The sequence below is a fragment of the Solanum pennellii genome, chromosome 1, assembly GCF_001406875.1.
Source record: "Solanum pennellii chromosome 1, SPENNV200".
Lineage (NCBI taxonomy): Eukaryota > Viridiplantae > Streptophyta > Magnoliopsida > Solanales > Solanaceae > Solanum > Solanum pennellii.
The window spans coordinates 30,979,108-31,001,146 of NC_028637.1; the positions used below are offsets into that span (position 1 = coordinate 30,979,108).

General features: G+C 34.5%; 1 long non-coding RNA gene across 1 annotated transcript; it reads left to right on the forward strand.

The window, feature by feature from the left end:
- Nucleotides 1–1,104: 1,104 nt before the first annotated feature.
- LOC114074400 lies at nt 1,105–19,208 on the forward strand. Its single transcript, XR_003574803.1, has 2 exons — nt 1,105–1,464; nt 18,973–19,208. It is a non-coding gene; the product is annotated as an uncharacterized LOC114074400 (long non-coding RNA).
- Nucleotides 19,209–22,039: the final 2,831 nt, after the last annotated feature.

Consider the following 22,039-nt stretch of genomic DNA (forward strand, 5'->3'; position numbering starts at 1 on the left):
CAATTTACCAAACACACAACTCAATAACCACACTCTATCAATTTACATATTCTCAATAACAACTCAATATTCAACAGTCACAATTTTCACAGAGAAACACTCACAAGATAAGCAAAACACTTGTTCAGGTTCATCAATAATAAAAATGTGCAATGCCATGAGATGCAATGTCAAGTATATTGATGCTTGTCTTGTCTAACGATACACACCCGCCGTCTCTCAGTTTGGGACCCATGGGGGACATATCTGTCCTTGAATCATTCGTGGCACATGATACAATCCTTGATAATAGTAACCATCGCGGCGCACATTATGTCCCTCGAAATATAATATCCATCACGGCGCGCGACACGACCCTCGAAATGGTACATCCTCTTATCACTTAACTCTTATCACTACCATGTCTCAGATACAATTCAAATGACATGCTCAAATAAAAAAAAAGAGGAGATAACCAATTTGATAACAAAACACAATTTACAACAAGGAATACAACACCAACAAATAAGCAACAAGTCTCCAAATCATTCTCAACACCACACAAGGAAATACACGAATTTCATACGCTTACCAATGGTTTAGAAATCAAATTGCCTTAGCCAATTGAATAATCACTGCGAGACTTGAGTCTTCCCTTTTCGTTGAGCTTCCGAATCAATGCAATCTATTCCAGTATATAAATTCAGAATAAGGTTTTGAAACTAACAATTCCCACATTTTTATGTGTTAAACCTTGAACTAAAAATTAACCCAAATTTATAATCAAGTTTGTAATTCTTGATGTCAAATTAAAATTACCACTATCATAGTTCCCAAGTTTGAAGTCTAGGATTGCATCCCAATTTTTTCCAACGTCATATTTTTAATGATACTCACAAAATCTTATTCATCCAATATTTAAATTATATACCAATATATCAAAACTTGAACCATAATATAATAACTAATATTCTGAAATTACGTCTAATGAATGCACATTAACGTGTGTTCTGTTTTCTTCTTTTCTAACCACAAATGATTGGCTCATGATGGCCAATCATTTGAAATCATTACATTTCATTTCTATTCACCAATGATTGGCTCATGATTGCCAATCAATGGCAATCATTCCTATCCCATTATTATGTTCAATGCTTCCTAAATTCCCAGAATAGTCACAGGTAACTTTACAACCATAACGTAATTTCCATTCCAATAACACCTAATTAATTTCATTATTTTACATAAAATGTTGTCTCCAATTGGAAACTAACCATCTTTAGTTACCTCGCATCAATTGACCCCTACTATAATTAACCCACCTTTGCATAAGACGGAACATTAATTGCACATTCAAACCCATTCCTTAATTTCATAAAATACAGCCTTTACCCATAATCGATTAAGCAAACCAAATTATAACAAAGTCCGAGTGATTGTTACATGCAAATCGCTATATTTTTTCCTCTCGTGTGCGTCAATTAGGTAAGGTTTCTGTCTCTCATTCTTTTCTGAATTAATTTTTTATTAAGCAGACCAAAACAACTAATTTATTCTTTTAATACATGATCCTAATAATATAGGATAATAAATAAATGATCACTTTAGCCCACTAACTATCTACTATTTCCATTATTTACCATTAACCATAAATAATTTAACTTAAGTTATACGAATAATTCAAATTTTCAAAAATAACCTCGCGGGCCATTACATTATACACCACTAAAAATCGTGTTCGTCTTCGAACATAATGTAACAGAAAGTACATGAAGCTTAAAAAAACTGAGGGTATTTGGCACATACGTAAGAATCTTTCTCCCAAGTTGCCTCATCTACTAATCGATGCTTCAACTGCACCTTCGCTGAAGCTATCTCCTTTGTCCTAATCTCTTGAACCTGCCTATCCAAAATAGCGATAGGCTCCTCATTAAATGTCATGTTTACACTGAGCTCCGCATAATCATGTGAAAGCACATGAGATTCATCCGGAATATACTTTCGAAGCATAGAGACATGCAAAACAGGATTAATAGCCTACAAAATAGGTGGCAACACAAACTTATAAGCCACCTCTTCCACTCGACTCAAAATCTTAAAAGGTCCAACGAATCTAGGGCTAAGCTTCCCTTTTTCTTCGAACCTCATCACACCATTCATAGGTGATACTCAGAGACAAACATGATCACCCTCCATAAAGACTAAGAATCTAACTCTCCGGACTGCATGACTCTTCTGTCGACTATGGGGTGTCAATAGTCTATACTGAATCATACGAACTTACTTTATAGCATCTCTAAGCAGGTCTGTATCCAAAGAGTCCATCTCCGTCGAATCAAACCAACCTATCATAGACCTGCATCGTCTACCATAGAACGCCTCAAATGGGTCCATCTGTATACAAGAGTGATAACTGTTATGGTAGGAAAACTCTCCTAAGGGTAAATGTCAATCCAATCTTGCACCAAAATCGATCACACATGCTCGAAGCATATCTTCCAACACCTGAATCGTCCGCTTAGACTGACCATCTGTCTGAGGGTGAAATGTTATACTCATATCTAACTGAGTACCCAAACCATGTTGAAATTCCTTGCATAAGTAAGAAGTAAATAGTTAACCTTAATCTGATATGATAGAAATAAGAACTCTGTGTAGTCGCACAATACGACTAATATATAGCTCAGCTAACTTTTTTCCGTATACTTCAACCAAATCAGAATGAAGTGGGCAGACTCGGTGATCCTATCAACAACAACCCAAATGTAGTCATAACCACCCACTTTGTTAGGAAAACCCACAACAAATTCCATAGTAATCCTCTCCCACTTCCAAGTAGGAATAGGTATCCTCGGAGATACACCCCTGGGCCGTTGGTGCTCACATTTGACCTACTGGCAAGTCAATCACCTCGAAACAAAGTTTGAAATATCCCTCTTCATCCCACACCACCAGTAGTGCTGACTCAGATCATGATACATCTTCGCCGCTCCCGAATGGATGGAATATCGTAAACAATGGTCTTCCTTAAGAACCAATCTAATCAAATCGCCCATCTTGGGCACACAAATCCTGCCTCCGATCCTCAAGACACCATCAGAATCAAGGACAATTTCCTTAGCTTCCCCTCTAATACTCTGTCTCGAATGAGGCATAATTTTTCATCATCAAACTGGTGCGCACATATCTGCTCGACTAAAGAAGATCGAGCTTCAATAAAAGCAATGATCCCATGACTCTACTCTAAAATCTACAATTGGAAAAGAATTTTAGGTAATACCTGAACATCTCTAGACAATGTTCTCTCCCCAATACTAAGAGATGCGAGACTCCCCATGCTACGAGTCTTCCTACTCAAAGCATCGGCCATTACATTGACCTTCTCTGGATGATACAAAATGGTCACATCAGAGTCCTTCAGCTACTCAAGCAATCTCCGCTGCCTCAAGTTTAAATCCCTCTTACTGAATATATATTCAAGACTCCGATAATAAGTGAAGATCTCACAATGCACCCCATACAAATAATGACGCCATAACTTATATACAAATACCACAGCCTCTAACTCCAAATCATGAGTAGGGTATTTCTTCTCATGGGACTTCAACTGCCTAGCAGTATAAGCAATCACCTTCCCTTTCTGCATCAACACTCAACCTAATCCAACTCCTGAAGCATCACAATACACAGTAAAATCTACAACCTCCCCATGTAGAGTCAACACAGGAGCCAAAGTCAATAAAGTCTTGAGCTTTTTAAAGCTCTCCTCACACGCATCAGACCACTATTAACCACATCTTGTCGAGTCAATCTAGTTAATGGATCTGTAATAGTAGAGAAACTCTGAACAAATTATCGATAATAGCCTGCCAATCCCATGAAACCTCTTATCTCGGTAGGTGAAGTGGGTCGCGTCCAGCCTCTAACTTCCTCAATCTTGGCAGGATCTACTCTAATACCCTCCTTGGACACAACGTGTCCCAACAATGCCACAGAAGTAAGCCAGACTCACACTTTGAGAACTTCGCATACAACGTCTCTTCTCTCAATCTCTGAAGTACAATTCTCAAGAGTCTGACAAGGTCCTCTCAGTTCTGGAGTAAACCAAGATGTCATCAATGAAAACAATCACAAAAGAATCAAGGTATGGTCGAAACACCCCTTTCATCAACTCCACGAATGTTGTAGGGGCATTAGTCAATATGAAGGACATCACTAGGAACTCATAATGCCTATATCGGGTCCGAAAAAGTGTCTTAAGGATATTTGATGCCCTAATCTTCAACTGATGATACCAAGACCTCAAATCAATCTTAGAGAACAATGATGCTCCTTGTAGTTGATCAAATCAGCTATCCATACGTGGAAGAGGATAGTTATTCTTCACTGTTACCTTGTTCAACTGTCTGTAATCAATACTCATCTCATAGTCCCATACTTCTTCTTTACAAATAATACAGGGTCACCACAAGGTGATACAATAAGGCGATTAAAATCCTTACTCAATAAATCCTGCAATTGATCCTTCAACTCTTTCAACTATGCTGGAGCCATACGATATGGAGGGATAGAAATTGGCTTAGTTCCCGGATCCAAATCAATAGCGAAATCAATATCCCTATCAGGGAGAACACCTAGAAGATCAAAAGGAAATACATCGGGAAACTCCTGAACAATGGGAACATAGTCCATGGGAGGTGGTTCAACTCCAGTATCCCGAATAAAATCTAAGTAAGAAAAACACCCTCTCTCCACCAATCCGTGAGCACGGATAAAAGAGATGACCTTTCTAGGATAAGAACCACTAACACCCTTCCACTAGACCTTCGGAACACCAGACATCGCTAAAGTCACAGTCTTAGCATTACAATCAAGGACAACATGATAAGGAGATAGCTAATTCATACCCAAAATAACATCAAAGTCTACCATCCCCAGAATGATTAAGTCTAACAAAGTGTCATACCCAGCCAAAGAAACAAGACAGGATCGATACACTCGATCAACCACTAAGGGCTCACCCACAGGTGTAGAAACACGATTAGGTAAAGTCATGCTATCATATATCATATCAAATTCAACATCAACATAGGTAGGCACATAAGAGAATGTAGACCCTGGATCAGACAATACAAACGCAGGTCGACGACATACTGGGATGATACCTGTAATAGCATTATAGGTCTCTGCCTCGGGTCTCCCTATGAAAGCATAACAGTGTTTCCCTCCTCCACCTCCAACCTAGGTGGTACCTCTACTCCCACAATGCTGAGTTGCAACACCACCACCAGAAAATCTTTCGCCTCTCACTGACTAAACTCTGCCATGACCTCTACTCTGTGGTGCTAGTGGTCTAGTTTGAAATGAATAATTAGGTTGAGACCTACCACGACCCCTTTGACAAGTACACTGTCGCATCAGGTGATAAGGATCTCCACCAGTAAAGCAACATCTCTAACTTGGGAACTACTATGTGGATCCTTAAAAACCACTATAATTGCCTCGCCCTCTAGGTCATTGCTGGGAACCGTACAAGCCCTGGCCCGGGCTATAAGAACTCCTAGATGTCTAACCACTCTCAAAGTCCCTGCTTCTGAAAGGAACCACTCCCTCTTTTTGATACCCTACCTCCAGATGAGGCAACATGAAACTGTCCTGATGTACGGGCCCTATTAGGTTCCCGAAACTCGTCTCTCTCCATCAATTTCGTTTATTTAGTGGCGCTCACAATGGACTTGAAAGAATCCCCCTCTCTAGATGCCCAAAACACAGCTGACTTGATAGAGAAAGTCAATCCCCTAAAAAATTTGCAAATCCTCTCTCTCTCATATGGAATAATGGCCAACGCATGCCTAGACAACTAGCAAAAACGCGGCTCATACTCTGTAATGTATATATATATATATTTGATAATTTTGTCAACTTTTTGTCTCCAATTATATAAGTTAACTAACAGTACATATAAATTATTTTTGTAAAAGTAAGATCTACAAAATAAATGATGATACCATAAAAAATTTGTTCAAAGTAAACCTGATACTACATTTACACAATTGTTACACAAGCTGATAGAAAATAATTTACCCCAAAATTGTAGTTTTCAAGTAAATCAAAATGCATGATACTATATTACAATCAGATACACAAAATCTATGGTATTATTAAGTATATGATACATATTTTACTATCAAAAAAATAAATTTGTTTATCTTTAACAATTAATACAAAATTATTTAATGAATATATTGAGTATCATTCAGCATATTGAATCATATATTACTCTGTATATATCTAGTATCGCTTGTTGTTTTGCATTGGATAACAAAATTTTGTTATCAGATACATTATATATTTACCATTATATGTAAATGATATTAAACAATTTATAAAATTTTCAATTTCTTTAAACTTCATATAATACAGTCAAAATTCAATATATTTAGTATCAATATATATTTTGTGGCTTGAAACATTCACAATTGGTTTTAATCACATCAATTGAAAAAGTTCAAATCTTATTAGCAAATTAATAATATCCAGTAACATTATTACACATCAAGCATAAAACAAGAAAAATAATCATCAAGATTTTAGTATCTCTTCAAACACACGATGACACTTGTTGTTTCATCGAAATTCAGTATCTCTTCAATACCTTTATCTAAAGTATCAATCCATAGAGGATACGTTCCGAATCCAACCTCATGTTTCTTAATTTATATGTACAATTTTAGACCCATATCATTCCGAATACACAATGGAGATGAATTACCTTCAACAACATATCTAATATCGATATTTTTTTTCTATTCATTAATACCCAGCTCAGCCGCAATTACTGAAATAAGATTCATGAACGAAATATTTTCCCTCACCACTATCCCATCTCTTTTTTATCGCTCATACATAACAACACTTTCCCATATTCCAGAATGTCGTAACTAGATCGAAATATTATTTTTTGAATCTTCATTAATTGCGTTATTGATTTTTTAAAACAAGCTTGGCTTTTTTTTTCAATTCACAAAGTGAAGGTTTCAATATTTGAAATTCAATAATGAGATAAATTAGTACATGATATTTATGCAGATTAGACGCTTAATTTGTTTTACATCAACGTGAATTGTGGGATAATTCTTATCCCTTTAATTGCACCGTATCTATTAAAAACAAACAAATAATTAAAGTATCCGCCCGCTATAATTTAAGTATCGTTATGTTATTTTAAGTATCCGAATTACTCTAAAAAAGGGATTTTTGGTAAATATGGATACAATAGGGATAGAATGTAATTTGTCCCTTAGAGTATGTGATTTTCCTAATTTTTACAAACATTTTTGGTCTTTTAATTAAATTATATAAATAATTAAACAATTAAAAATCTTTGTCCAAAAATAATCTCTCGGTCGATCATTTGCCGAATCCGTAGCCGTAGCCAAAGCCGAGGAGCAAGCGACCACGATGAAGGCACGAGGGGGGTCCCTCTTTTCAACCCTTTTAACATTTAATAGTAGTGATTCTATATTTAAACTCTGCTATTTTTCTTTCCACCACTGATGAGGGACAAATTCCTTTTCAGTAAAGCATAAGATGACTTTTCAAGTTTCCAAATTCAAGTTTTCAACTTTTCAAGTTTTTTTTCCCTATATTTCCCATATATTCTTGCAACATACCCAACATAACCCAAATTAAAAACTTTTATGAAAAATAAGGCATTAAAAGATACAAAAGTACGTTTAATGACAATAAAAATGGAAACACCATAAACTCCAAAGTTTTAATAAACAACTAACCAAACTAATGCGAAAGAACAATTACCAGAACTTCAAGGTCAATGTACTAAATAACTAAACTAGGAATCAAGGTTTAAACAAGAAAGGATAAACCCCCAAATTAATGAAATACTAATTAACTAGAAGAGTCTAAGTCCAAATGTGGACATAGACGTATGGAGAACTCATGGAAACTCCAAAGAATTGTTCACCCTTGAATTCGAACAACATCACTAATCTTAACGAAAACGTCTTTCAATCAGTAGACAACAATAATGTACTGATTGTAACACATGGCTATCCCACTAAGTATAACATCAGCAAGTCAATTCAACATCATAAACATGCAAAGTATCGAACATATATAATATTATCAATATATATGAACAACGTACAATTTTATAATTATGAATATAGAAATTATGTCAAGTAGTTGGTCCTCTGAAGGAACCCAAACTCAAACTATTAGTATTCAATAATGTGGCACCCGATCCAATAGTTATGTGAAAATGTGACAATAAACACAATCTTGATATAGATACGTGACAACTGATCTCAATTAGTTATGCCAAAACGTTGAACCCGATCGTCCCCACTCATCTCAAACACAAGCACAAGTATTGTCTCAATATCATATAGTCAAGAAGTGATTCATGGCATATAGTTATTCCATCATATTAATTTACAGAAAGTATGATCAATAATGCATCGTTGCATATATACATACATCACAATGAAGAACAAACCAACATATCATAGAATCACAATCATCACCTGTCATGAAACAGGTTTCAAACCCTAAATCCTTCTCTTTATGGATTCGTTTTGCTTTTTCTCGGTTTATAAATAATAAATATAATACGGGAGTCAATAAAAATCACTAATTACCTGGATTACTTGCAATTCTAAAAACCGTAGATCATACTCATGATCCCAAGTATCCAAACTAAGGCTTCTCTACATGGTTTCCTATTCAAAACACTCTTCCATTGACGACAAATCCAAAACCAAATTGGTTTTCACGAAACACTGAGCTATTCAAAAAATTCCAAGACCCTTATTTCACAACATACCTTTAACCAACGGCAATTAGAAAACCTCTTTCGTGCTAAGATCAATTCATGGAATTCTACTAGCCATGTTCAATTGTATAAAGTCGGACGGATCCCTTAATGAGATATCCGACCCCTCATTTAATCATAATTATATATAAATAACCCTATTGGTACTAGATACCACTACACCTTAATTAATCCAGTTTCCTCCAACTCTAGGCTAGGTTGAGAAAATTCCAAATACTACGAATATGAATTTCGTCCTCAACATTTACCCCATTGTCTTTTCTATAGCGACGGAACCTAATCGTTACGTAATGGAGTTTAAATGAGAAGTTGCGGCCAATATGACTGACCACGTTCAATCACTAAGAAAAAGTGAATTAATTAAAAAGTACTGCTAAAAAGTAAGATCATCACTATATAGAGGGGACGAATTTACCATGCAATGATTAGGAAGATTATCTGGTAGTAAATTTGGTAGATAAATGACCTAGAGTGTAACACCCTAAAATGAACTAAGGTGAAATAGAGATTCATGATTTTTTCTTGTGTTAAAATGAGTTGTATTGATGTTCTTAGGCAGTGTCTGAAGTTTGGTTAAGTTTGAAGGTCAAACATCCATGATGTTCGGAAGATATGTCTTAGATAGTGCTTGTGTGTTCTCATGTGTTATAGTGAGTTTTACGTGTTTGTTTTGTTTGAAATTCATGTGAGATGTTCCTAAGACATAGAACAATATGTTTAGGGGTTTAACTTTCGGGTACGTCCCCACCTATTAATTACAAGGGGCCCTAGAGAAGGGACCAAGACTGCTTAGACAGTGTCCACCAACGAGACAAATCTACGACAGGTGGTCCAAACAACAGCTCGTCGACTTGGTCCGTCGATTGGAACTGCAGACTTGCATGTTTGGAGAATTATAGAGTCAACCAATTACCACCACCAATGGGCCATTATTGAGAGACGGTCCGTTGGTTGCAGCCGTCTGTCAAGACTCCCAAAAACTGTCACTTTCTTGTAATGACTTGGGGTATTTGGTAAATTAACCCCAAGACTTTTATGAACCTAGGATTATACTTTTATGGTATTGTAGGTATATATAAGTGTTTCAAACCCTAATACCTAATAGAAGACTTCATTTCCTAAAACCCAAAACCCCTCTCTCTAAAAACACTCTCTAAAACTCCATAGAAGCTAAAATTCAGGAAAGATCTTAGAGGGATTTTGGTGGTCTAGTTATTCCTCAAAATCATTTTTATTTCTTCTATTTGAGGTATGGTAGTCATCCTTGAACTATATTAAATTCAAGGAATCCTTTCTATTGAACTTTCAAAAGGGATTTTCAACCCTAACTTCTTCTATTTTAACTCTAAATATGGGTCTTGCATGAAAATGTTTTAAATGATTTAACTATGATGTTTCTAATATTAGTTGGTGATTTTAATTCAACAGTTCCATGAAAACATGTTAAAGCTTTTTATCAAACTTTGACTTAAGAAATGTGTTAAATGAGCTTGATTATGTAGAGTTTGAACATTAATTTCCTTATGTTGTTATTATGGTTTAGCTTCTGACTTAAGGGTCATATTATGATGGTATAATGAATAATTAATTATAGGTGGTGAAGGCTTGGTTAAATGGTGAGTTGGCTTTATTTTATAACTCTTATTATGAAATGCTTTTGAGTGATATGGTCCATCTTATTGGTGGCGGTGTTTACTTGTTGTATTCGGTTGTATTTGGTATGTATTGTGAGTATGGCTTTGACGGCCTAGTGTGTGATATAAAGTGATAATGAAGAAGTTCATATTGATATGCATTATGAAGCTTGAATTGTATGTTTTGCCTAGATTATTCCTAAATGAAGTAAGTGTATAGGTTGTGTATGTTAAAGTGTGTATTGTGTTGAATGAAGGCCTAAGCATGTATAGAGTTTAATGTAAATGAAATAATGTATATATGAATGTGTGTTCACATGTACACACGCACTTGAGTGAATAAATGAAGCTAGATTATGTCAAATGGGGAGTTTTGAGGTGAACACTTTTCGTGAGTTTAGATGAAGTATTTAGTTGTAAGCTCACTACATCCTAAGATGTTCCTAAGATAGGTCGGAGGATGAATGCCCTTCTCGAGTTGAGATGTGGTGTACACTATTTATCCTTCACCTATAGTGTATAATGTTCAGAATCCGTGGGATGTGATGCCTAGCACCGAGATATGAAGGAGATATTGTTACACTTCATGAGTTGAGATGTTGTATTCCAATGTACCTCTTGAGATGATTACTCCTCGTTAATAGAGAATAAGTTAGTTAGTAGCAATCTACTTATCCCTTAACTATGCGCCAACATTGGTGTAGCTATTGGGAAATTAATGCAAAATCTAGAAGAAAAGACCTCATTCTAGGCAAGTGGGGGGACCCTTCTCTGATAAGGGAAGTATCGGGATTCCATGCCTAGATCTCATGGTATATATTAAGCTAACTCCACAAAAGTAATGAAAGTTCTAAGTCTTATTAAAGAGTGTGCTACTTAAGGTAGGTAGTGGAACGGGATGCTATCTATCCATTACACTTGGTAGGTATTCCGAAAGGGGACTCTTGGAGTGTCTTATGTGATTGAATGTACTAAGTCTTCTAAAAGAGAGTACTACTTAGGATAGGTTGTGGAATGGGGAAACATCTACTCATTGCACTAAGTAGGAAGTCCGAAAGGCAAGTCTTGGTGTGTTGTTTGTTTATTTTTCTGATGTCTTGTTATTGAGTGGGGCTTGTTCTCCCGAGGTGAGTAATATTAGGAGGTTGAGTCTTGGGGATAACTTAGGTGTATGTGCATTTCCTTCAAGTCTTAACTTAGTGAGTCTAAGGATAACCTTAGCTAGGGAAACTCCTATAGAAATGAGTTCACTTCCTCTTGGCTTCGCTTTGGAAGTTCATTGTTCATGGAATAAAATGATTCACCGTAATGTTAAAAAAAGTTCACTGTAACATTTTTAAAGCTTACTCTAAAATGGTCCTTTTTGGTTAAAATTGTGGAAATCTTTCTCTAAGTGTTAAATGATTATTTTTATATTGTTTTACTTCCATATTAATGAATTTTTTATTTAATTGGCATCAAAATGTTTTTTTACGAAAATTTTCTTTTTTGCATGTTTTTGCATATGTCATACTCAGTACATTGTTTTGTACTATCCGAATACTTTTCTATACTTAATAAGTATAGGTTGGAGGATTTTGAATATTTGAAGGCGAAGCTTGAGAATCTACTCTCTGAAGACAAAGTATGTCCTCATATATCTGAGGGCATAGTCCTATTCTCTTAGTTTCTTATTCCTAGACGTATTCAGTATTTTCTTTCGATGTAAAGGGTCGTGTCCCTAAAATGAGACTTTCTTAATATTTTATGAAAAATGTTTCCTTTATTAAATTATTCGTGAAAAGTTGTAGTTCCGAACTACTTTTCATGTCTTATGTAATGAACGATAGTTTTAGGGATTGTACAATACCCCAAAGGGTCAAGTTCGCCCTGTGACGAAACAAGGCTTCTCCATAACTTCTAGGGGGTACTTGTGGATCGTTACAGACTGGTTATCGGATCATAAGGTTATGGGAAATAGTTAAGGTTCTAAAAGTCTAACAAGCCACGTCTATTAGAGTTTGGGTCATTTGTGTGAGTCGCGACACATCCATGGACAAGAGGCTATAAGATTGTAGAAGTTTCACTTTCTTCATTGTTCTAACGTCATACCTTAGAGTTGAGTTCTATATGATATCACCGTCAACCACTTCTCTTTGTGTTTATAGGATATGAATACGAGGAGATCAACCACTAGAAGGGAGGAGGGAGGTGTATCTAATGAGAGGATCCATCACCGTGTTGACCATGTTCCTATAGTTGTCCTAGAGGGAGAAAATGAGGAAGTTCCCTTGAAGGATCTCCAGTGCCTCCGTAACATGAAGAGCCTCAATTGCCCGAAATGGCGCCTATGCCTCAAGATCCATTTGTTTAAAGGGATATGACTACTGCGAAATAGAGGGTTGACCTAATGAATTTGACCAAACTCATGACGGCACAAGCTCATGTCGTCAATAATCACTTTGTTTCCCAATCTATCCAAGAAGGTGGACCTTAACCTCATGCTAGTACTCCCTATTCTAGAACTCGTGATTTCATGAGGATGAACCCTCCTACTTTCCATGGCCCTAAGGTGGATGAAGATCCAAAAAGCTTCATAGATGAGGTGTTCAAAGTGGTGGATGCTATGGGTGTGACCCCTAGGGAGAAAGTGAGTTAGCCACTTATCAACTTATGGATGTGGTTCAAGTGTGGTTTGAGAAATGGAGGGATGAGAGACCATTGAGAGATGATCCGGTAGATTGGGAGGTGTTCAAAGAGGCTTTCCTAGATAGATTCTTTCCCCTAGAATTGTGGGAAGAATAAAATGGTTGAATTCATTAATCTTTGTCAAGGGGGAATGAGTATAGAAAAGTACTCCCTTAAATTAACCCAATTCTCTAAGTATGCCCCAATCATAGTAGCCAACCCTAGGGCTAGGATGAATAAATTTGTGATAGGATTGTCTACTTTGTGGAGAAAGAGTGTCGTACGACAACGATTCTTAATGGCGTGGACATTTCTAGGCTCATGGTGTATGCTCAACCAATTTAGTAGTCCAAAATTAGGGAAATAAGGAAAGAGGGTAAGAGGCCTACGTCGAATGATTCTAGTCACCATAAAACTAAGAAGAGGTTCTATCACCAAGACTCTTCCATGGGGAACAAAGATAGGGATCCAAATTAAAATTCCTAAGGTGGTGGCCATAATTATGAGAGGATTAGGTATACTTACTCTGAAAAGCAACATTTGGGTAAGTGTCTTGGCGGAACGAAATGTCACGACTCAAATCGAGTGGTGAGTGAAACCCACACTTGACCTCCTAGGTGGGTGAACCAATGAATTCAACCCGAACATATATTTATCATTATTTTACAAATACTAACCATAACGCAGAAACTTAAATCTCATTATTGTAAGAAACACAAAACCATACCCAAACCTGAAAGTCATCACATCAAGGAGATCTAATATCCAAATACTAAGTCTTGGAGTACAAAATAGACCAAAATAAAATAACAAAATGGCATGTGTTCAAAAACATAGGACATCATGTCATTATTAAGAGAATCCAACACAATCTTGAATGAATAGCTCACCCTGGAACCTGATATACTCGAGACTGGCTAGAGTTGAGGGCGAGTCAAAGTCGCTGGTACACTCGTTGCGCTCCATAAAAGGAAAACAAAGAAAAATACAAGTAGGATTCAGTATGAGGCAACATGTACTGAGAAGGTATCATTGGTCAATCCAAAATATAAACTAATATACAACGAATAATAGAATGAACTCAACTATGACACTTAACAAGTGCTAAGCAATAAAAAACATGAACAAGTGAATACATAATCAATCACAATATCAGGCACACCCATGAGGACTCATGTCTCCACGCCACGCTCATTTGGAAAATGTTTTCTTTGAGATTAAGTACCTTAAATTATTTCAATATCCATTTCCTTTAATATTACCGTGTCGGAACATGACATTCCAATCCAAAAATATTGTGTCAGAACGTGACACTCCTGTCCAAGAATACCGTCTTAGAACGTGACAGTTTGATTTAATTATACCATGTCGGAACGTGACACTCCGATCTAATTATACAATTAATTTTTATTTATTATCACCACCTTTATTTCATTGATAATATTTAATCAAACCTTATTTATTCAGGGTTCAAGAAATATAAATTCCACAGCCTCGGGAATTAGACCAATCACAAAACACACATCGAAACCACACAATCAAGTATATAGAAAACTTCACAATATCATTTAATGCATATAAATCACTATTAAGAGTTTATTATTAAATAGCATAAACCATAACCTACCTCCACTAAAGAACTGAAGTCAAGGAAATACTGTTTTTTCTTTCCTAATGCCACCGAACCTCTTCAATCTATTAGTTTGTCATGCATAATTTGCAAGTTAAAATTCCATTAACACTCACATTATTCTATGTCTAGCCTATACTCAAAAATTCACATAAATCTATAATCAATTTCCTAAAGTTCAAAGTTAAGGGTAAGTCTTAATTCCTCCAATTAGCATAAATTTAATGTAACTCATATACAATACTAAACCTTATATTTAATTATCTATCTCAATATACTAAATTTTAGTTTATAAAATTGTTCCTTAGAATGACATTTCAACCCATTGCGGATCGTATCTATATTGATGCAATATAGACGAGAACTTTATAATTAGAACTTTGATGTGAAATCAGGAACTTACCGCTTCAATAATTGCCTAATTATTAACTATACTTACCACTAATTTATTAAAAATTCTCAGAAAACACCTGGTAGCAATAGTTTCCTTCAATTTGCATCTATGGCTATAATATACTTTTATTTTCTAAGTTCCAAGTTTCAACACATAATAATGTAATAATTAAACAATTATGCCTTTCCAAACAACATGGAATATTAATTGTGATAAGGATTAACCTCAGAGCATCACCACATGTAAGGTTTTTGTTTTTCTCCGCTTCTCTCCTTTTCTTTTCTCTACAGATTGTTTGATACCCTAATTAATATATCTGACTAATTATTAAAATAATGATAAAATTCACCCACTATTAATTTTAAGGTTATCTTCTTTAACTACAAACTAAATTAATTATTAAAACTACCCTCACAAATTCTATAGTTATAATTAAGAATTGTCCAATATACCCATTTAAAATCTATTGAAAAGTATTTTATGAAATAAAAATCTCCAGTATCCAAAACGATCAAAAGAGAAGTTACACGGATGGTTTTTTTAGTTGTGGTAGTAAGGGCCACAAAAGAATCTTCCCTATGAGATGACACCCAGGAAGGATAGTTAATCCGGAGTTGATAGTCCCAATAAGTATTTACTCTTTATGGTTCTTTCTTTATATTGTAAGCTGAGTTTATATGGATTTATACTTCATATGATCATGTTTTCTTGATGAATTGCTTAAAAGGTGGATTTTTGGATTGTCTAGCAGGTTTCATGTGTTACAGTGATGCTCACTATAAAATTTTTGAATTTTGAAAAAAAATCGTCTTGTCTTTATTCGAAGTTTAAATGTGTGTAAAGGTGATGTATATGAGCATGTTTAAGGTTGGATAAGGTAGTTTCTCCATAAAAGAAGGATAAAGGTGAATTTTGAATTTGTGAAGTTTTGCAAAAGTTGTATGCGTTACAAGTGTTTGGAAATGTGAAATGGTGCTCCTAGTTATTTGGTGACTTGATTATGAATGGTTAATCATGATTTTAATGTGATATGTGTTGCTAATGTAGTCCTTGAGGGTCTTAAAGTTTTACTGTCATTCGAGGACGAATGTTGTTCCAAGTGGGGGAGAATGTAACACCCTAAAACGAACTAAAGTGAACTAGAACTTCTTGATTGTGTCTTGAGTTAATTTTTTATTATTACTAGTTTTATTAATTTTATTAGTCAGTGGGTAAAGTTTGGATGTCAAACTTCCAAGAACGTCCATGATGTTCGGAACATATGCCTTACATAGTTCTTGTGTGTTGTCATGTGTTTGAGTGAGTTTTACGTGTTCGTTTTGTTTGAATGTGTGAGATATTCCTAATACCTAGACGACTATGTTTAGGGGTTTAACGTTAAGGTAGGACCCCACATAGGAACTATAATGGGCTCTAGAGAAAATGCTAAGACTAGGACCCAAGACTGCCTAGGCAGTGTCCACCAACGAGACCAATCGACGTCCAATGGTCCAACCAACGTCTCATCGACATTGTTCGTCGATTGGAACTTAAGTCCTTCATGTTTGGATAATATCATAACTAACTAACTACCACCACCAACGGGCCGTGTATGGACAAACGGTCTGTTGGTTGGAGCCGTCTGTAAAGACTGCAAAAAGATATCATTTTTTCCTATAATGACTTGGGGTGTTTGGTAAATTCACCCCAAGTCTTTTATAAACCTAGGATGATACCTTTAGGGTATTTTAAGTATATTAAAGTGTTTCGAACCCTATAAGACCTAATTATAGACTTCATTTCCTAAAATCTAAAATCCATCTCTCTTAAAACTCTCTAAAACTTCATAGAAGCTAGAATTCAAGAAAGTGTGTGTAGGGCTGTTGGTGGTCGAGCTCTTCATCAAAATAATTGGAGTTTCTTCTATTTTAGGTATGGTATTCATCCTTGAACTCTCTTCCATTCAAGGAGTCCTTTCTAATGAATTTTCAAAAAGGGTTTTCAACCCTAGCTTCCTCTATCTTTAACTCTAAATAAGAGTCTTTCATGAAAACGTTTTAAATTATTCAAATATGATTTTTCTAATGTTATTTGGTGATTTTCATGTTTAAACTTCAATGAAAACATTTTAAAGCTTTTTATCAATCTTTTACTTAAGAAATGGATTAAATGAGCATGATTGTGTAATGTTTGAACTTTGGTTTCCTTATGTTGTTATTATGGTTTAGCTACTGCCCTAAGGGCCATATATGATGAAATATTTAAGAATTGATTATATGTGGTGAAATATTGGTTAAATGGTGAGTTTGTTTTATTGTATAACTCTTATCATGAAAAGCTCTTGAGTGGTATATTCCACCTTCTTGGTTGTGGTATTTACTTGTTGTATTCAGTTGTATTTTGTAATGTATTGTGAGTATGGATTTCAATGCCTCGTGTGTTAAATGAAGTGATAATGATGAGTGTCATGTTGATATGCATTATGAAGCTTGGATAGTATGTTTTGCCTAGATTAGACCTAAATGAAGTAAGTGTATAGGTTGAGCATGTTATATTGTGTAACGTGATGAATGAAGGCCTGAGAGTGTATAGAAGTTAGTGTTAATGAAATGATGTTTATATGCAAGGTGTGTTCACATGTACACACACTTGAATGAATGAATGAAGCTAAGTTAAGTCGAAAGTGGAGCTTTAAGGTGAATGCTCTTCTTGTGTTGAGATGAAGTGTGTAGTAGCAACCTCACTACATCCTAAGAGCTTTCTAACATAGGTCGGAGGAAGAATTCCCTTCGTGATTTGAGATGTGGTGCTCACTAGTTATCCTTAACCTATAGTGTATAATATTGAGAATCTATTGAGAGTCATGCCTAGCACCGAGAGGATATGAAGGAGAGGTGTTTCTACTTCGAGAGTTTTTGAGATGTTGTATTCCAGTGTACCTCTTGAGATAAGTACTCCTCGTTAGTACAAAACGAGTCTCCTTATCCCATAACTATACAGACACATAGGTGTAGCTATTGAGGAAGCCATTTAAAAGCTAGAAGAATATACCTCTCTCAAGGCAAGTGAGGGGACCCTTCTCGGAGAAGGAAGTATTGGGATTCCATGTCTATATCTCATGGTCTATGTCGGTTAATCTAACCCCACAAAAGTAATGAATGTTCTAAGTCTTCTAAAAGAGTGTGCTAATTAGGGTAGGTAGTAGAATGAGACGATATCTATCCATTGCACTAGGTAGGCATTCCGAAAGGAGAGTCTTTTGGTGATTCTTATATGAATTGAAAGTACTTAAACTTCTAAAAGAATGTACTACTTAGGGTAGGTGGTGGAATGGGTTGCCATCTACTCATTGCACTAAGTAGGCATTCCGAAAGGGAAGTGTCGGTGTGTTGTTTGAGTGTTCTTCTAATTTCTTGTCATTGAGTGGGGGCTTGTTCTCCCGAGGTTAGTAAGCCTAGAAGGTGTAGTGTTGGGGATTACTTAGATGTGTATTGAAGGATGTGTATGTGCATTTCCTTCATGTCTTACTTTAGTGAGTCTTAGAATATCTTAACTAGGGAAACGCCTACAGAAATAAGTTCACTTCCTCTTGGTTTGGTTTTGGGAGTTCACTGTTTTTGGAATAAAATTATTCACTGTAATGTAAAAAAAGGTTAGTGTAAATTCTGAAAGCTTACTATAAAATGGTCCTTTTTGGTTAAAATTATGGAAATCTTTGTCTAAGTGTTAAATGATAATTTTTATGTTGTTTTACTTCTATATTCATGCATGTTTTACTTAATTTGCATGAAATGTGTTGTTACTAAAATGTCCAGTTTTGTATGTTTTTGCATAGGTCATACTTAGTACATTGTTTTGTACTAACCCCACATTTTATACTTAATAAGTATATGTTGGAGGCTTTTGAAGATTTGAAGGCGAAGCTTGGGAATCTACTCTCTCAACACAAAGTATGTCCTCATATATCCGAGGGCATAGTCTTATTCTCTTAGTTTCTTATTTAAAGACTTATTATGTATTTTCATTCAATGTAAAGGGTTGTGTACTTAAGATATTATGTTGTGTATTTAAGATTATTTTGTGACGATGAAACTTCCTTAGTATTTTATGAAGAATGTTTCATTTATTAATTCACTCGTTAAAACTTTTAATTCCGTACTACTTTTCATGTCTTATGTGATGAACGATAGTTAAACGTATTGTACAAGACCCCAAAGGGTCAAGTACGCCTTATGATGAACCAAGGGTTATCCCTAACTTCTAGGGGTACTTTTGGGTCGTCACATAGAGTTTACATGAATCACAAAACATAAAAAAGATAAAATAATGATATTCGAATGAGAAGTTATGGCCATGGTCGCATAAGATATTATGTCGTATCTTTAAGATTATCTTGTGACGATGACACTTCCTTAGTATTTTATGAAGAATGTTTCATTTATCAAATTATTCATTAAAACTTTTAATTTCGCACTACATTTCATGTCTTATGTGATGAACGATAGTTAAAGGGATTGTAAAAGACCCCAAAGGGTCAAGTACGCCTTGTGATTAACTAAGGGTTCTACCTAAATTCTAGGGGTCATTGCGGGTCGTAACATAGAGTTTATATGAATCACAAAACATAAAAAAGATTAAATAATGGAATTCGAATGAGAAGTTATGGCCATGCTTGACCACGTTTATTTACTAAGCAAAAAACAATTATTCTCAATGTTCTGCTGATTATAGAGTAAGACCATCACTATTATAGTGGAGAAATTTTTCCTTGTAATAAATAGAAAGATTATGGGGCTAATAAATTTGGTAGATTAATGGCCTAGAGTTTACATAAATTATAATAGGGATAAGGCGCAAGTACCCCTGTGGATTATGAATAAAATCTCAAAGACACACCTAAATTTAACTATGTCCTATTACTCAACCCTGCACCCTCCACCCTCCACCCAAAACTAATTTAAAATGGAATAAATATACTACATACGTTAACCTGGCATAGAGAGTATGCACACACACATGAAGACAAGTTATGAGTGCACAAATTGGACAAATGTCATTTATTGATTAGTAATTGTATAGTTAGTTAGTACACATGTTTATTGATTACTAGTTTTGGTGCACATGAATTTCACGTGAATGTCAAATCAGGTAGCACACTATTTTTAAATATAAAGTAAACATTAATAAAATAAAAAAAAGTGTCACTCTTAACAACTCATAGTTACACATCTTCAATATTGTTTTTCCTCCCTTCTCTTTAGTGTGGTACTATGTTAATATTTTATAATGTTTGTGTTCTTAATTTTCATATAATATAATATGATATAAATTTTCTTATAAAATATAGAAGATGTATTAAATTTGATGTTTTTAGTTGGAATATTATATTAATTTAACATTCATGTTAGGGAATATTCTAATTTCACTAACTTTTGAGATTCTCCACGTCTATAAATTAATCTTGAGGTTTTATGAAAGAAGAATTAAATACATTTTTAAAATACAGTTTAAAAATGTGAGGAAATCCCATATTTATAGTTAAAATGTGTAGTTATAGTATGTGTATATTGTTCCATCATAGAGATATAGAGGATATACTAAATCGTATCATTTAAGAAGAAGAAGAACAAGAATAATAAATGTTTTTTTAGAAAAATGTAACTAAAAATTTGAGGAAAAGCCTCTTTTTATAGCCAAGAAAGGGTAGTGTGTGAAAAGTTTTGGAAGAGTTACAACTATTCAAAGTCTCAACCCTATACAAAAGTCACAACTCTTTTCAAAGCTCACAATTCTTATGAAAAGTTATAACACTTCGGAATTGTCACAACCCTTCAATTGTAAAAAATGTGTCTCTCTTAATATAATATAGTATAATACATACAAATAAATATAATACAATATAAAATATAGAGGATATGCTACAATTCGTGTTTTAAGTTAGGTAGTATAGACAGATAAAAGTTTTATCTATAGATTGGTCTAATTTTAATTTGATATGACATTTTAAAATATAAAGAAGAATTTCAATTTAAAAATCATATGTTGAATATATTAAAAGTTCTTTTCACTTTGTGGTCTTAAAGATGTGTCACACCAAAAGAAAAAATAGCATTCTATATTAAACTGAATAAAAGTAAAAGTACACTAAATAAATTGGAAAGGAAAGAGTATTTACTAAATGTAGTTTGGACTCTTCAAATAAGTTTTTGATCAAGTGCATTTTCCTCACATTTTGAGTCTTTTTAGATTTTCAAAACTAAGTTATAGTTTGTGCAACAGAAATCATTGATCTTTTTGTCAAGTAGAAGTTGCTACAAAAGCATATTTTATTGCTTGAAAAAGAGTAAATATGAATTATCAAGATAATCTTTTCATTTGAAGTTGACTTTTTTCATTTGCCTTGGCGACTCATTTTTTGTTGATCTATCTATTTTACCCACAAAATAATATTGTAATTTAATGATTAAGAACATCTCACAACCTTCCTTGTTTAAAGAAGAAGAATAGAAAACCAAAAAATAATTATAATTACATGATTGAACAACTCTTACAATTTTTCTTATTTTAAGAACAAGAATAGAAAACTTACAAATTTTTTAGTTTAAACATGTGAAAAACCTTTCTATTTAAAAACATCAAAGGATATTATGAAAATGTTCTTATCGCATCTTTAAGAGAAGTCACAACCCTTCAGAAATATCACAACTTTTCGAACATGTTATAACTCATTGAAAAAGTCACAACTCTATAAAAAATTCAGAACCTTTTGGAAGAGTCACTGCCCAACAATGTGAAAATGTGTATACTTCAAATATAATATAGCATAAATAAATACAATATGAAATATATAAAATATATACTAAATAAAGTGTTTTAATTTTGGGGTATTTTCGTAATTTCAC